Source organism: Limulus polyphemus, unplaced genomic scaffold, assembly GCF_000517525.1.
Source record: "Limulus polyphemus unplaced genomic scaffold, Limulus_polyphemus-2.1.2 Scaffold5235, whole genome shotgun sequence".
In the NCBI taxonomy this organism is placed as follows: domain Eukaryota; kingdom Metazoa; phylum Arthropoda; class Merostomata; order Xiphosura; family Limulidae; genus Limulus; species Limulus polyphemus.
The window spans coordinates 28,179-34,187 of NW_013670845.1; the positions used below are offsets into that span (position 1 = coordinate 28,179).

Here is a 6,009-nt window from a genome sequence, read left to right on the forward strand (position 1 = left end):
AGAACGAATAAACCAGTTTTATTAAGTAAGAACATGTGTCGCTAAAGTTTCGTCAGAACGAAGTTACGGAAAGTTAATTAACAAACGGAGACGTAACAGTATATTGTGTGGAGCAAAAGGAGCATCAGTTATGTTGCAAAGTTCCAAGATAGATTACTTGAAAGCAGCAAATCTCATTAAGAGTCTTCTAACAGAGTTGTAAACCTACAGATGTGACGAGAAAGCTACACATTATTTTCAACATTAACGTTCAAGGTTAACATTGTTTTAAAGTCAAACAGGAGGATCATTTTAGTTAGTGTCTTGGTAAGTTCATGCTTTTGACCTTTATTCATTAATCCACTTTTAAAGAGTGTCAGTTTTATATATATGGGCTGGGATTCTTTACAGTAGGTGTCTGTGACTTGTTGGCGATAAATTTGAACAATAAACGGACAACAAACAAGCCCCTTGTTTTAAAAAACTATTCGAAACAAGTCAAACATATGTACAATAATTCTTTATACCATTGGTTATCACAGTTGTATCCAAAGCTTTAAATAATTAAATTTTCTTGTCAAAAGTCCACATAGGTTGGTTCGGTTACTTTAGAACCCAATTGACAAGATGAATTGTTCTTCTCTCTTTCTATTTCTCATGCCCCCTGGTGGCACAGTGGTATGTCTCTCAACTTACAACGTTAGAAACCGAGTTTCAATACCCATGGTGGGCTGAGCACAGATAGCCATCTGTGTAGCTTTATGCTTAAATACAAACAAACAATTTCTCACAATAAAATCAGTGATAAATTCACTTACGTTTACCACAGTATATTGTAAATAATTGAACTCTTTTCGTCAAACTTCACAAAGGTGGGTTCAATTACTTTAGAACACCCTTTGATAAGATAAATTATTCTCCTTATCTCTATTAAACTGTGAAATTCTCACTTTATAAATCATTCATGACAGCTAAACTAACAATCATGCAGTCTAACTTTCCTTAACTTAACATTTTTTGACTTCCTCTCTGTATCTGCACATATTTATAACACACCACAGAAAAATCTAGAAATATTTAGCCCTCTAGTAACAAAAATATTACACACAACGAGAAAACTTAGAAATTTCGAGTAAGATGTGGTCACGGTATTAATAAAGCCTAGTATAACAATTAAACTGCATACACAATACACGACTCGTACAAAGCTTCATAACGAAACTTGTCATAACTATCGCTTTTAAAACGATCAACCTTCAACACACTTGTCATGAAAACTAAACAATTATTAAACACTAAGTCACAAAATAAACTAAATAATAACTCTTATACTGAACAGTCTTGTATATACAACAAAGGGACTTGTTATCCCGCCCCTCCTCCAAAGGCTAGATATGCTAGAATGGTCAAAAACCTTCTAATTTTTTCCAAGGTCTGTGAGTACTTTCGGGCTTCAAACTCAATACAAAGTACTTTTTAAAGCACAATGTTGGCTCAATATAGTTTAACATGCTAAAATTTAGGGTGAATAATGAGTCATTTTAAAATTACACATGAGTATAAGATGTCTTGTTTTTCTCAAAGAAATTTTGGCTTCCCCCAATTTTTGATATTTCTATAAGTCCCAATGAAATAATATAAATATATTATGTGGTAAACAAATATTGTGTAAGTAGTAAAACTTTTTAACAGATTTAGAGAATGAGTAGGGCTTATTCGTAAAATCAAAACAGTGTGACACAGTAAAGTTGGTAAATATTACATGTAATTATCTATAATACGTCATAGTTATCTTAATCTATGGAATATAGGTGCTCCCAGTGGCACAGCGGTATGTCTGCTGACTTACAACGCTAGAAACCGGGTTTCGATACCCGTGGTGGGCAGAGCACCATTGTGTAGCTTTGTGCTTAATTGCAAATAAACAAACAAGTAATATAGGTCATTGTTGTAAATGTGGAAAAAATTACAAAGACCAAGTTTTCTTAAAGATAACTAACCTATGTAAATATCACGTTAACCTTCGATCAAAAAGAATATCTCCAACACTTTGTATAGCAAGTCTGTGGTGTAGCAGTCATTATACATGTTGGATCATTCACTTGTCTCAGAAAATAGTAAAGCCTTTCAAGTGTAAAATCTAACTTATAGCCCTGAATTATCATACGAAAGTAGAGCACAAAATTTCGGCATGAAATCATGTTATGCATTTGAATGGTCTCTTGATCAATCAAAGAATCCAGACAACATAAACCTGATCTGTCTCAGAAACGTGCATTTTAAATGTGTTTAATAGAGTACACCCATAAATAAAATATTGAGAATTTAAAAACCTGCAAATATGGATCGTAAAAAGTAAGGAAACAAGGCTGGAGATACTGTAAACATTATTTACTCAAACTACAAATCTCTATTTAGACTCCATCAAATGTAATTCTAGGTAACAGCATGGAGCCAAAATAGGGGTTTGTAGTTTGAGTAAACAATGTCTACAATATCTCCAGCCTTGTTTCCTTAGTTTTTAATGATCCCTATTTGAAGGTTTTAAATTCCCAATTTTTTATTTATCTTGTTTGCTTGTTGTTTTTTTTATGCTCATCTATGAGCAAAGGGTTACTTGATATGGTAGCTAAGTTTATACATTGTAATGATAATAAGTATAGCTAGTAGCTAGCTGATACAGCTTTCACATGATACATAATAAAGGTGTTGGCTCCCTAAAGACACCGATTGTATAGTGTACAAAGCATGTTACAGTCATTTAATGTTCATCTATTATTGGCTGGTATTTCCTTTTTCACAGTGTACTTAACCTTTATATAGGACACCATATATGTATGAGAAAGCAAACTTCAAGGGGTTATAATAACATCGTTTACACATGAATTATGTTGTTTAGCTTATGTAAAGTATAGAAGAATCAAATCGACTTTTCAATACCCCTACGACCTTAGTAATCTACAAAAGGTTTGGGTGCAATATACCAATCCGGTTTTGTTGTAGGCAGGCAAGAGAAAGATAATAATAATAAGAAGAAAAAGAATTACAAATGAGCCATTTTGAGCAGATTTTCTTTTCCTTGCAAGTCTAACATGTGTGCTTTTTGTGCATTATTATATGTGTACAGCTTTAGCAGTGAATAATAAAGATTTTAAAGTGTTGTTTGAACTGAATCTTTACTGTTTAAGGTGCTTTTTGCCAGGCTTTTCTATTAGGGTTTTATGCAATTCCTTGTGATCCTTATTATAAACTACTGTTGTAGGTCATGATAAATATCACCATCTTTCCATATCAGGAAAGATCCAAATATATTAACATGTGTTTGTTCCAGCAATGTACCAAATCAGTTTTCACTTATTCCTTCTTCTCCTAAAAAGCCAGTTCATGAGATCCAGTGTATATTAAACACTGTACCAAATTCACTGAACTGTTTCTCTGTGAAGTGCATGTACTAGTCTTACAGACCAGTATTTTTGGGTGATATTCTGGGTATATTAAAATGCATTTATTTTTTCATCTTGGTCTATTCTAATATAAGTACCCTTTAGTGTCAGACTGGACTGAGATTGGGAGACTAGGGGAAATTTCACTTTAAAATTTTTTGTTCCGATATATTTTAGTAAAGAGCATTTACTAATGTTCATTTAGTTAACTAAATATCACATATCACATATGTCACAAGTGTCAACTGACTTGTTGGCCTTCAATAACTTGGAGATTTAATAAAGTTTGTTTTTAATTTTTGATTTCATAATACCTGTATCATTATTCTAAAAAATAGTATATACTTTCACTTTTGGCCTACTTTAATAAGTTTACTTTCTCTGTAGTGTATGCCTAACTGTGGATAATACTTGTTGACAATGTGTGATTATACTTTGTACTATAGTTCAGTCAGTGGCAGAGAACACTGACTATGAGATTAAGAAAATTTAGTGTTATTTAGGTATTTTCCACAGAGGCCTTTGCCATTTGACTGTGCGAATATACAACATAGCAACAGTAAGTGTGCAATGTTATGTTGTTTACGACTTTATTTGACAATGGCGCGAGTATCGCGAGTCCCGATTCCCTGATCTTGAATCAGAAACTCAAGGACGGTGAACAAATGCCAGGCTGACAGAGACAGTGAGATTGATAATCACAGTGGAAGCTGATATTCAGTCGTAGTTTCTGTTAACAGATCTACTTATTATCATGGTGACTGGTGAGAGAATCAAAATATTTAAAGTTCATATGTAGTAGTAGTTCTATGTCAGAATTTTAAGTATATAAATGGGTGTGGGCCAAAAATTATTCTACTGTAGGAATCTGTGACTTGTTGACGATGAATTCGAACAATATAAAGACAGCATGCACTCCACTTGTTTTGAAATAATACATTCAAAATAAGTTAAAGGTATATACAAAAAATATTTACACTATGGAAATCATAGTCATATCTTAAACACTATACAGTTCTCTTCTTCTTGTCAAAAGTGCAATTAGGCTAATTCAATTACTTTAGAATACAGTTGTCAAGCCAATCTACTTTTCTCTACTTTTGTCACAATAGTATCGGGGAATAATTAACTTACGCTGCCTCGTGGATTACCACAGTTGTATCCTGAACTTCCAATAATTGTCTTTTTTTCGTTAAAATCCACACACGTGGTTTCAATTAGTTTAGAACACCACTGGAGAAAACAAATTATTCTCCTTATCTCTATCAAACTGTTAATCTCACTTTAAAATATCAACCATTAAGGCTATTCACGCTGAGGCCTCTTGAGTTTTCTGTAGCCTCATCACCAATGAATTGTAAACACAATGTACGACTCTTACGAGTTAGGAAACAAAACTTGTCTTAACTATCACCTTTAAAATAATTGCTTTTAACTCTCTTGTTATGAAAAACTCAACAATCATTAAATATTAACTCACAAAATAACTTAAATGATTATGCTTGCACTACACAGTCTTGCATATCCAACAGTCTAAAGTTGAAAAGTAAAAACTTTATATTATATATATAAAGTTTTAAAGGCCTATATTAAATTAAAAAGTCTAAATTAAAATATTATTTTCACAGCCTATATACAAAATGAATTGATAATATAATAATAGGCCTGTATAGTAGGGTCTGCTGGTTTATAGTCCATTTCATTGTTTGGCATTGGTAAAATATACGATCTTTAGTTATTCATAAGGCCAGCTGTAGCCAAATAGTTATTATGCCAATCTGCAGACCAGAATGTCCGAGGTTCGAGCCACGATATACTGCTGAACATGCTCCACACTTACAAGTGTTAGGAACATTAATAAAAGAGACACTAATTCCTGATACTCGGTAATATAATCAGATAAGCACCGGAAGCTACTGACTTGTTGTTCTCCCTCTAGTCTGCAGTTCTAAAATAGGGACTTTGTCATTCAATCCATGTGTGGTATAGATGCCTTTCAAGTTGAAAATCATGCACACAAAACTTAATTATTAATGTGACTGCACTGTGTGTAAAATGAGTCAATTCCTTTTCCAACCAGAGTTCAACAAAAGCATTCATTTACACTACCATGTTAGACTTTGGGTTTCTGCAACAATAAAAATAAATTATATTACACTGTTAATGACACTAATCAAAATCAAGCCAGATCAAAACTTGATTCTCTATTGTGTTTGTAAACTGAATTTTAACGAGAGTTTAGATTTAATTCACTGTGCAAATTACAGCAGTTAAGAAGTATAAAAGTAGTTGATTAAATAAAAGGAGGAAGAGGAACTTTGCAAGAAGAAAAAGTGATTGTGCATATGCTATTAGAACACTGTGATGGACAAAAATTAACTTTTATAACATTCTCCTCAAACAATACAGGAAAATAAAAGCTTTACTTATTTTAATGTTTTAACATTACATATATATTGTTATGTATCTGCTTGTTTGTTTATTTCCAGTAGAAATTATTTCCGAGGTTCTTCAGTGATACAAGTCCTTTCTTGATTAAACCAGTTTATTCTTCCTCGATACAAAGTTTTAGTACACAGTAGTTTCA

At 32.6% G+C, this 6,009-nt stretch overlaps 1 long non-coding RNA gene across 1 annotated transcript in view; it reads right to left on the bottom strand.

Annotated features, from left to right (window-relative positions):
* The window catches only part of LOC111089105, an 18,560-nt gene that overhangs the window by 8,647 nt on the left and 3,904 nt on the right, over positions 1 to 6,009 (bottom strand). Inside the window, exon 2 of the long non-coding RNA XR_002613445.1 lies at positions 4,831 to 4,836. This is a non-coding gene — a long non-coding RNA (uncharacterized LOC111089105). The remainder of the gene's footprint in view (positions 1 to 4,830; positions 4,837 to 6,009) is intronic.